Raw genomic sequence first — 12,602 nt, 5'->3', positions numbered from 1 at the left:
AAACTAATCGGGTCCCGCTCACCAGTATGGCTAACTGGGTGAGCTTGCTCTCAGGGTTCACGCTTGGGATTTTCTGGACCGTGTAGTGGGAAAGTCCTATCCCCCTCGTTTTGCTAGTACCCCGATTTTGGAGTGGGTGGAGAACGGATCTTGAAGGCTGCGTCCTCGTTGGGTAAATTTTCAGGACGCCTGAAGCTTCTTCCTGACTTAGGGTCCACGTTCCCCGTCGTGCCCTGGCCCCTGCCCGGTGATGGCACAAGGCTGCCGTCTGTCCTCTTTGACAGTCCGTGCCCCTTGTCACGATCCCCTGTGACTGTGGTCCAGCTCCTACCAGGCCCAGACCAACGTCTGCCACCTAGTAGTCTCAAGGAGTCCAGCTCCCTTTGTGACCTCTCCTCTCGAGAGTCACTCCTTAACTGACTGTTTCCTGACACTCCTGACCCCCCCTTACCAACGTCCCAAGTGGGCGACCCTATTCCACTCAGGTTGGCCACTGGTGTGTCTGGTGGGTGTGGTGCAGAGTGTTCCTAGGATTTTAATTAGCTTGTTCTTGGCAACACCAAAGGATAGGGACCCGTAACCAAGGAGGAGGTGGATACTGTACAGAAGGGCAGATTTCACAATACCCTGTGACTATGTGATAGGCCAGGGCATCATATTCCCCCTTGGTTAAACGTAGCTCGTCCCCGAGCAACAGGACATCAGAGGTTTATTATTTTTTTTTTTTTCAAACTGTAGAAAAAGATAAGAAAAATTTACATTTTTATTCATACATGCATTCCATATCAGGGAGGCTTGTCACTTAAACGTTACTAACATTTTAAAGAGTTCATCTCCTCAACGATGGGACGCTACTGGTTTTAATGGTAGCGGAGACTCAACCTGCTCCGTTGCAGCCTCTACCCACGACAGTCCAGTCCCAATGTCCCGGATCCCGTTAACCCGCCACCCAAACAACCTGACCCGCTGCATACCTATGGTGGGTCCGTAACCAGGTTAAGGTCCCGGGCGTTGTGTTAGACGACTCTGGTGGGCACAGGAGATGCAACTATATACAAAATACAAGTTTGTGTTGGTTACGCCAGTCCTGTGACCATGGTCCATTTTTACTAAATATATAACTCACAAAGTCCTGTACTGGGTGTACACATTTTAACAATTTTCTTGCAAATCAGATAACTTCTCCATTCATTAAAACCCTTATTGACTATGCATTTATTTACTAACGTTTTCTATATGGAAAATAACAAACTGTGAAAACCAATAAACGTAAGCACCGATACCTAACAATTCTATGGCATCGCTAAACCACTGGTATTTTCAACACTTTTTTTTTTCCTTTTTCCCATAGCCACGCTTCCTTGCGACTATGCACCACCGATGCTGGCACAAACTTTTCTTCAGGCATCGCATGCTTGGTCACCTCCAGGGCATACCAGCCCCGCTCTCCGCAATGCCGGGTGTAGGTGACCATATCTTCAGGTTGGAGATTCCGCTCGGGGTGTCCCCGGGGGAGGTGCTGCGCCACGTCCTGCCGGGATACGAACACCCCAGCTGTAAGGCCTGCTTCTCGGATGAACCCCCAACCTAGCTTGGGGTCAAACCGATCCACGAGACCACGGCACCGTGGCCCTCTAACTCATGAAGCAGCGCTTCTCACCTGCTCCTTCTCCTCTCTGTTGCGGGTGCCAAGCTGCCGTCGTCGCCGGTTTCTTGTTACTATTTCCGTTTGTAACCGCTGGTGATGTCGTTCCCAGTAGGGGTCGTCAGCGTCCGGCCTCAGATCCGTAGCTGGCTCTGGTTTTAAGTGGACTCTTGCGGCCCCAACAGCCGTTAGGATGCCGCGCGGCAGTGGAACTGGTGGATCTTTAGGCTCCACTTCCGCCTTGGCAGGTTGAAGAACCGACTGCTTTGCAGCTGGGGTTGCAGGGTCCGGGTTCTCCGCCTCTGAGGACAGGCCTGGTGATGTGGCCAGGTCTGGTCTGGCCAGGGTCCGGATGACCGCTGTCTTGACTGGGACGAGGGACAAAACCAGGGTTTCTGCAGCTAGGGCTTTACTTAAAAGCACCGAACGTTCCGCTGCCGGGGTTGGTGTGGGCAGCTCGGCATCCACCGAGGACGGGGTAGGTAATGGTGGAGGGCTTACCGCGAGCGGGGGTGGTCCGGATCCATCAGCCGTTGTGGCCGGATTTGGGCAATCAGTAGGGACTGGGTAACCGCTTACCCTCTCTTCACGTGGGATTTCGATCTCACGGGCTCGCAGCGCCATCGCCAGGCTCCTCATCTCTTCCCTCCAGTGATTCAAGATGAATAGGAACTGCATCTGCATTCTCCTACACTGCTGCTCTGTCTACTCTTCGATCCATGTCGCAGTCCCGGGAACAGCTCGTTCCGGCGACCAGTCCCACTCCGCCATATTTCCTCTGCGTTGTCCAGGAAAGTTATGGCAGAGTCCTGGCGTCCCTGCTTCTTTTCTGCTGTGATTACATTCCAGCACGCCCCCTCGGTTTTCACTCAGTACACCTTCGCACGCTGTGGCCCTTTGAGAACTTCCGGTTCTGGCCTCACACTCGGGATGAAAGGCGGGGATTCTGCTTTGTGCGCTTTCGCGGGGAAAATGGCGTTTTGGCGCAAAAAGATGGTGGAAAATGACGGAATTGGCGGGAAAAGGAATTTTGACTCGCGGTTTTCGGCTCCAAGGCTCACGTCACCCAGGTGAGTGAGTCCTGCTCAGATCCTATTCATGACGCCAAAGTTTCCGAGGTGTACCACACCCCATACCAGCAGCCGGGCTGCTTGGATGCGGATCCGCGGTGGCTCAAGGGGTCTCTGGACCCAGGGGGTTGTGCGTCCACTCGAATAAAAAGGGGGTTGGGAAGTATTTACATGGGGCTGTTTGGTTAAAGTTTGTGACGCCACCCATGGTACGTGGTAAGATGGAGTACCATCGCTGCGATTGGGAGTACGCGGTGGCGATGGTGTGGGCAGCTAGGTGTTTAACCCCTCCACGGGTAGGGGAATGCCCCGGTACTCAGTGTTGGTGACGGGGAGGTGCCGTTGGGACGGTAAGGGTCACTTGTGTACTCACTCAGTCCAATAACGCAGACACCGTAAGCCAAAGTTCTGGACATCGCTGCCGCTGAGAGGCAGCACACCTGGATCCCATGCCCGTTGGTGTTGCCTGTTAGTATGTGACCTTTGCCTTGGCACCTAGTCTTCTGGTTGGTCCCTCTAGTATAAAACTAATCGGGTCCCGCTCACCAGTATGGCTAACTGGGTGAGCTTGCTCTCAGGGTTCACGCTTGGGATTTTCTGGACCGTGTAGTGGGAAGGTCCTATCCCCCTCGTTTTGCTAGTACCCCGATTTTGGAGTGGGTGGAGAATGGATCTTGAAGGCTGCGTCCTCGTTGGGTAAATTTTCAGGACGCCTGAAGCTTCTTCCTGACCTAGGGTCCACGTTCCCCGTCGTGCCCTGGCCCCTGCCCGGTGATGGCACAAGGCTGCCGTCTGTCCTCCTTGACAGTCCGTGCCCCTTGTCACGATCCCCTGTGACTGTGGTCCAGCTCCTACCAGGCCCAGACCAACGTCTGCCACCTAGTAGTCTCAAGGAGTCCAGCTCCCTTTGTGACCTCTCATCTCGAGAGTCACTCCTTAACTGACTGTTTCCTGACACTCCTGACCCCCCCCTTACCAACCCTCTAAGTGGGCGACCCTATTCCACTCAGGCCGGCCACTGGTGTGTCTGGTGGGTGTGTGCTGAGTGTTCCTAGGATTTTGATTAGCTTTTTCTTGGCAACACCAAAGGTTAGGGACCCGTAACCAAGGAGGAGGTGGATACTGTACAGAAGGGCAGATTGCACAATACCCTGTGATGACCTGATAGGCCAGTAACACAGTCAGATGATTTCCCCACACCCATAGACTTGACTGGATGAGTCTCATCCGATTTCAGAGTGAAATTGGGGCATACTGCAATTTTTTTCACTCACAGATTCTGTCAGTGAAAACAATTGGGGATCAACACTGCCCCATTGAATAACATTGGTAAAAAAAATTGGATAGTACTCGCCCGATGTATCCGGTGGTGCGAGCGAGCCCAAACGAAACGGTCTGGTATGATCCAATGTGAGCTCAGCTGAACAAGGCTTTCTTAGTTTAGAATTTACATTAAAAAATACACAAGATGCACTGATAGATGCACATTTTTTTGTTATTATGGAGGTCAATGGGGAAACCAACACAATAAAATGCCACACCTCAAGCACTGTGAGTGGGGTTATCCCCTTTCATACAATGTTGTGCACTCACATTTCTGGGTCCACAAGCAAGTCTCTGCTGCTTGACGTCTGGAATTGGCAGCGGTGCTGACATCACATTGACGGATTCAGCTCCTCAGCGAATGCTAGACGCTGGAAGCAGCAGCAAAGACGACCTGGTGGACCTAACTTTTTGGATTCCTCCCATATTGTTAATTGTTAGCCTGTTACACTAGTTAACCCCTTCAGTGAACATCATAAAAAATAAAGTGGCCAAAAAATTATGCTTTCCCGTCATATCGCCAAAAAAGTAGGATAAAACGTGATCAAAAAGTCACAGATAATTATAAATGGTATTGCTGAAAAAGTCAGCTCCATTAGCGAAAAAATAAAAATGCTAAAGCTCTCAGAATACAGCAATGCATAAACTATGCTTTTTATTATATACGTTTTTATGATGTAAAAGCGGTATAAATGTGGTATCACTGTAATCGTACTGACCCAAAGAATAAAGCTGAGTTATAATTTTTAAGATATGGTAAACGGCGTAAAAAAAATATTCCTGAATTGCTGTTTCCTCTTGATTCTGCCTACCAAAAAGCAGAATAGAAAGTGATCAACAAATATTATGTTTCCAAAAATGGTATCAATAAATCTCCAACTCATCCAGCAAAAACAACCCTCACATGACACAAAAAAAAGAAAACAAAATATTTCTAAATATTATGATGCAAATAACCTTTACTTTGTTAAAAAGCGTTTTTTAGTGTGATAGTAGCAAATATAAAAAAATTAAATTAATCTGGTTTCAATGTAATCGTACTGACCTGAGGAATAAAGCCACCTAATGACTTATTTCGCAAGGCGAATGGCATAAAAATAGTAATAAAGAAAAATTCTTCAACTGCTGTTGATTTGTTTATTCTGCCTCCCAAAGATCACAGTAAGACTCAGCTCACATTAATCCTGCGCTCTACTCTAAGCACCGGGGAGTATGTGTAAATCTATGAAAAACGTGATACAGACAAAATTCCCAAAGGAAAATTCACTGTTATGAGGCAGAGAGAGTCACTTTGAACTGCTGTCTGGTCTGTGGTCCAGCGTTGTTCATCTTTTTACACATCTTTTTAGCAGTGCACAAAAGTGAGGACTAGAACAGTGCTGTTAACCTTTGATAAGAAAGACAACAGAGGCTGGAGTATGGACTAACTCTGCTGCCTAATATTATAGTGAATTGATCCGTCGGGGGTTTACCTGAATCACATATATGTACCTGGAAACCCTGATGTAAGTGCTCAGCATAGAGCACAGGATTAAAGTGAACTGATCCAAAATATTTTGTACAGCAAATTGCCATGAAATACCATTTAACACAACCTACAGAAACACAAGTCCCCACTTAGGTTATTATTATTTTATTATTATTATTATTATTATTATTTATAGAGCACCATTAATTCCATGGTGCTCTACATGAGAAGGGGTTACATACAAAATACATACACAAGTTACAGTAGACAGACTAGTACAGAGGGAAGAGGGCCCTACCCTTGTGGGCTTACAATCTATAGGATTTTGGGGAGGAGACAGTAGGTGGGGTGTAGATTGGTCGGGTGGCAGCTCCCGCTCGGTGGTCGAGCGGCAGCTTCGCTCGGTGGTCGGGCGGCAGCTTCGCTCGGTGGTCGGGTGGCGGCTCCGCACTGTGGTCGGGCCCGTCCTCTGTTAACAGAGATATAGGGAGTTTCCACATTACTAGTAGCATAAAGGCTCTGGACAAGTGCTATGGCTCCTCCCAAAAAAAACAAATGCAGTAAAATCTGCACTCCCAAATCTAAATGCTCCCCTCCCTTCTGAGTCCCACAGTGTGCCTAAGCAACAATTAACATCCACATGTTTGGCAATGTTGTAGTGAGGAAGCCCGCTTACTTTATAGGGAGTGTGTCTCCAGCGTCATGAGCTGGGCACAATATACAGGCACTACAGCATACATGGCATTACAAGGGCTTTTTTGCAAATTTGAATTTTGCAACATTCACTGCATTTGACAAAAAGAGTGTTTAACAGAGACAAAATCACCACTACACCGTAGGTGAACTCCAGAGGGGTGTAATTTCTAAACTTTGGACAATTAAGAGGGTTTCTGCTGTTCTGACACTTAAGGACTTTGCAAATGGAGTCCGCAAAGTATTCTAGAAAAATCTGTGCTCCAAAAATCAAATGATGCTCTTTCCCTCCTGAGCCCTGTGGTGCGACCAAACAGTGGTGTACAGTCACATGTGGGACAATAGTGGGGAAAAAATCCAGCATCCAAATCCCAGTATAATTCCTTAAAACTTCCATCCATTTATTCGGTATGCATTAAAATCCATTTCCTGATTTAAAATGGTACGCACATAGCAATATATGATGCGTTGCAGACGTTAGGTCCTTAGTCTGAAACTATACTGTACTAACTGCACATTCAGGCTAAAAAGAAATGGACCGGAAATGATGTGAAACAACCAAAAAAGCAAAAGATATCAGGTGATCAAGGGGTGGAAACAAATAAAATTAATACAATAAATTTATAATACATTCAGAAGTTAATTTCTTATGTTCATGCCTGTGGGCATTCTGGTTTCCAGCATGAACATCCATTTGGCTTCCCGACAATGCAAAATTCCAGTTATACTTCCACCTCGTTTTGGCACCATTACTTTTTCTATGGCGTTAACCCTAAATGTTCCGAGATCACCGCCATAGAAAATAAGGAAGTGTAAAAACGTGCCTGAAAAGCTACGAGTAGTAGTATTGTTCACGTCATACACATGTTCAGATATCCTGCGTCTCAGAGTGTGTGTTGTACTGTCAACATATTGGACTTTACATGTGCAAGTGATGACATAAATTATGTTACTTGATCCACAATTAATTAATGATTGTATTTTATATTCTTTCTTAGGCCCGTTTCACACGTCAGTGAAAAACAGTGACAATTTTCACTGGCGTGTAAAACACGCACATGTCCCTGCGTGTGCCGTGATTCACGGCACACGTGAGTTGTCTAAGTGCAATCCGGGCTCCGTTCTCCGTGGCCCGTGATTGCACTTAGAAAACAACTCACCTGTGCGCGCTCCCGCTGTCCATGGTGCTGATCGCTCCCGCGGTGCAGCGTCCGGCCGGCAGTGACCCCCGCAGCAGCTGCTTCTGGGTCGGCTGTGTCGCGCATAATGAATGTGCGCGACAGTAATGAGCCGGCTCAGAAGCAGCAGGGAGAACGGGCTGCAGAGGACATCGCTGGAGCCGGGTGAGTAAAAATTATTTTTATTTTAAAAGCACGTTTTTTTCTGGCACATGTTTCACGGACCACACCACTGCGTGGTCCGTGGAACATCAGTGATGCCAGAAAAAATTGACATGTCTCCATGCGGCAATCACGCACACGCAGGTACGCCGCACGGAGATACAAGCAGTGAAAAATCACTGATGTGTGAGCAGACCCATTCATTATAATGGGTCTGCGTATGTCAGTGATTCTGGTACGTTTTAAAAAAAGCACAGACGTATCAGAATCACTGACGTGTGAAAGGGGCCTTAGAAACACTTGATATGGTTTTAGTGGTATTCAACATAAACCGGCATAATCCGCAATTTGTTTGTCCACATTTGTAGGAACCAGTAGATAGTAGCCAGTTATATGCATTTTCCTTATTACTTCTTCTATTTGTATGATCAGTAGGAGAAATTCGGGCTCCGATAGTGCTGTTTCTCTTATATACAAATTTTACTCAATTTTTTAAAAAACTTTTAAGTACTTCATCCATTGCCAAAATAATAAGAATTTTTTTTATGTTTTTAATTACGTGGCAATAGTCATTACTATATTTGGTGGAAAAAATACAGGTATACATCCGTTGTAGCTATTGTTGATAATTTGTTATTTTCTAAATAATATTCTCTTGTTTTACTGTCCGTTCTTATCTTTGCTTTGTTCAATGTACATTCCGAGTATCCTCTCTTGTTCTGGCACTTCAGGGGCTCTGCCAATGTTATATGGCAACCACAAACCATTCCAGCAAAATCTTAAGTCCTATCGTCCTATCTGGCGCTCCTTTCCTTTTCTACTATACACTGTACCTCAAAAGTAGTTCCCGATTACATGGAGGATACTGGTGCAACTCAGGAAAAAAAAGACACATCAAACTGTATGGTCCATTCTTTTTTTATTAGCCCTTATAAAAATAAAAAACCTCAAGGCCAAAATAACATCTTAGTGAAAAAAATGTAACTATTTTTTTCTTCCCTGCACAATGGTAAAAAATTCAGTGACATACCTGTGATGTCAATATGCTCACTGCACCCCTAGATGAGTTCATTGAAGGGTGCAGTTTGTGAAATCGGGTGACTTGTGGTGGGTCTGCTTTTCTGGCATGTCACGGGCTCATGGGTCCAAACCATTCCAACTAAATCTGTAGTCCAATATAGCACTGCTTCCCTTCCAATCACTACTGTGTGCCCAAACAGTAGTTTTCCACCTTATATGGGGTATTGGTGTACTAAGGAGAAATTGAACAACAAATTGTACAGTGCATTTTTTCCTGTTACCCTTGTGAAAATGTAAAATTTGGGGCAAAACCAACATGTTTGTGGGAAAAATGTATTGTTTCATTTTAACAGCTCAACGTTATAAAATTCTGTGATGCGCCTGGGGGTTCAAGGTGCTCACCAAACATCTAGGTAATTTCCTTGAGAGGTCTAGTTTTCAAAATTGGGTCACATGTGGGGGCTTTCCATTGTTTAAGCAGAGCAGGGACTCTACATAGGCGACATGGCGTCCACTAATAATTCCAGCCAGTTTTGAGTTCAAAAAGTCAAATAGGGCTACTTCCCTTCCGAGTCATACTGTACATCCAAAGAGTAGTTTACCACTAAATATGGGGTATCGGTGTACTCAGGAGAAATTTCACAACAAATTGTACTGTGCATATTATGTTACCCCTGGGAAAATGTGAAATTTGAGGCCAAAGTAACATTTTTCTGGGAAATGATTACAATTTTAATTTTTTTACTTTTTATTTTTATTTTTACTTACACATTAAGTTATTTCCTGTGAAGTATGTGAAGGGTTAATAAACTGCTTGGATGTGATTTTGAGCCCTTTGACGAGTGCAGCTTTTGGAATGGTGTTACTTTTGGGTATTTTATGTCACATAGGCCTCTCAAAGTCACTTCAAGTGTGATGTGGTCCCTAAAAAATGTTTTGTAAATTTTGGTGAAAATGAGAAATTGCTTATAATATTTTAACCATTCCAACATCCTAACAAAAAAAAAAGATGTTTCAAAAATTGTTCTGGTGTAAAGAAGACATATAGTAAATGTTATTTATTAACTATCTTTTATGACATAACTATTTGGTTTAAGAGCATAAAAATTCAAAGTTTAAAAATTGCGAAATTTACAAAATTTTTGCCAGATTTACGATATTATCACAAATAAATGTAAGAAATATCATCCTAAATTTAGCACTAATATAAAGTAAAATATGTCATGAAAAAACTATCTCAGAATCAATAGGATCTATGAAGCGTTCCAGAGTTATTACCTCATAGGCCGGAGTCATAATTGCGAATGACTCGCGTGAGTCTTGCGTTGCATCAGCTGCGCACTCTCCAGATACGAGCGCCTCATCTACATAGAAATACATTCAGCCAACTCGCTCCTGTCAGGAGAGTGTGCGTCCGTTCCGGGTGATGCGATGCGAGACTCGCACTAGTAACTCGTAACTGTGACTCCGGCCATAAAGTGACACTGGTCAGAATTGAAAAAAATGACTCGGTCATGAAGTTAAAAGGACACTAGTGTGATTCAGTGAAGTCACATGAGAGAGAAGAGGACCGGAGCGGTGCTGAAAACTGGAGGAGATACCCATCAGTGAATATATTAATACACATACACTCCAATACATACCATATTTTTGGGACCATAAGACGCACCGGACCATAAGACGCACCCTGGTTTTAGAGGAGGAAAATAAGAAAATAAAATTTTAAGAAAAAATGTGGTCATGACACACTGTTATGGGGCGAGGATCTGCTGCTGACACTGTTATGGAGGTAATGTCCCCAAATTCTCAACTAAGGTACCCCATCCTGGTAATGATCCTCCTGCCTTGTATATGATCCCCATCCTTGTATATATGTCTCTCATCCTGGTATAGCCCCCATTCTGCTATATACCCCCATATTCATAAATACCCCCATCCTTCTATATACCCCCATCCTGATAAATACCCCCATCCTGCTATATAGCCCCATCCTGCTATATACCCCCATCCTGGTATATGCCCTGTATCCTGTGGCACAGAAAAAAATAAACGTTTATACTCACCTTTCCTCAGTCCAGCAGCATCGCTCGTTTTCCTGTCTGTGTCAGCAGCAGCGCCGCTGACCTGTGTGGAGCTGGTGACCGTTCCCTGCAGCATTGCGATGTCCTCCTGGAGAGTGGTAAGCACAGGGATGACGTCATCATTGTGCGCACGGCTCCACAGAGATCAGCCTGCTGGCAGACAGGAGTACATTGCGATGCTGCAGGGAATGACCGGTGAGTATACCGTACTTATTCGCTGATGATGATGTGCGGGGGGCAGTGATTATAGCCACACATGATCACTCCAGGCTGTAGTTGCCAGGTGTGATCATCCCGCCCACCTGTCAGCAGTGGCTTCAGCACTGAGAGATGATGGGCGGGAGGATGCATGCATATGAAATGAGCGGGCCCACGTGGTCACGGCAGGCTCTGCTACAGCCTGCGCATGCCACCGATGACCCGCTCCACTGCAGCACCCTCATTCCTCGCAGCCCTACATTCAGACTATAAGATGCACCCCCCACTGTCCCCCAACATTTGAACATTTGGGGGGAAAAAGTGCGTCTTCTAGTCCGAAAAATACAATATACATTTATTAGACAGGTTTATTTAATAAAAAATATATGTAAAGTTCAGCAATATATTTGTATCTCCACATTATTAATATCCAAGGCCCTGTTTACAATTAGATCCCAGCCCTTTATGTTACGTGTGATAACTCGCGCACCCTTCTTGCAAAGCAATATCTGTTTACAAATGTTTTATTTCATTTAATGTAGCCCGCTTTAAACACAGTGACATCGCTAGCAATGTCGCTGGTGAAAGCACCCGCCCCCGTCGGTTGTGCATCACGAGCAAATCGCTGCCCGTGGCGCACAACATCGCTTACACCCGTCACACGTACTTACCTGCCTAGCAACGTCGCTGTGGCCGGTGAACCGCCTCCTTTCTAAGGGGGGCGGTTCGTTCAGTGTCACAGCGGCGTCACTAAGCGGCCGCCCAATAGAAGCGGAGGGGTGGAGATGAGTTGGCCGAACATCCCGCCCACCTCCTTCCTTCCTCATTGCCGGCGGCCGCAGGTACGATGTTGTTCCTCGTTCCTGCGATGTCACACATAGCAATGTGTGCTGCCCCAGAAACGACGAACAACCTGCATCCTGCAACAGCAATGATATTCGGGAAAGGAATGGCGTGTCAACGATCAACGATTAGGTAAGTAATTTTGATCGTTAACGGTCGTTCCTGCGTTTCACATGCAACAACGTCGCTAATGAGGCCGGATTGGCTTCACAAATTCCGTGACCCCAACGACATCTCGTTAGCGATGTCGATGCATGTAAAGTACGCTTATCAGACTTTAACATGCGTTTTGCACCATACCATAGACATAAAGTAGCCATTACTGCACTATAGAATGCTATGGCACAATCAAAGGATATTTTTAAAGAAATTAGATTTTTTCTTTATACAGACTTTAAGGCTGGATTGAGTACAAAGAGAATTTTTAAGCTCTGTAATGCATAATAATGTTGTATTTTCCCTGCCAAAATCAATCCACTGATGTATGAACAGTTCATCTAGGAAATTACAAAATATCCTAAGAGAAGATCCAAATAGACGCCAGCGCCTCTGGACCTAGGTTTGGTAAGTGTTATGAGTTACTTATAAAGAAAAATGGTAACTATAGGATATAATGAAGGATATAATGAAGACTAGCAAGGTGCAAAAAGGAAAAAATGACATTAATGCCTGTCTCACATTTGTAAAAAAAAAAAACAAAAAAAAAAAAACCCACCTGATTGACTGACTAAAAACTTGACCGAAATAAAGCAAATAATTTTTTTTATTGTATTATGCAAAAAGTCAAATATGGGGATAGTAAGATTTTCTAACAGGAATGCATTGAGAGCTGTTTAAGCCCATCTATCATACCATTTGAAATAATATACAGTATTTTTACAACTTATGAAAAAAGTATTTTTGTTTTACATAGTTAGTTAA

Source organism: Anomaloglossus baeobatrachus, chromosome 4 (genome assembly GCF_048569485.1).
Source record: "Anomaloglossus baeobatrachus isolate aAnoBae1 chromosome 4, aAnoBae1.hap1, whole genome shotgun sequence".
Taxonomy (NCBI): Eukaryota; Metazoa; Chordata; class Amphibia; order Anura; family Aromobatidae; genus Anomaloglossus; species Anomaloglossus baeobatrachus.
This window is presented reverse-complemented; position numbering follows the sequence as displayed.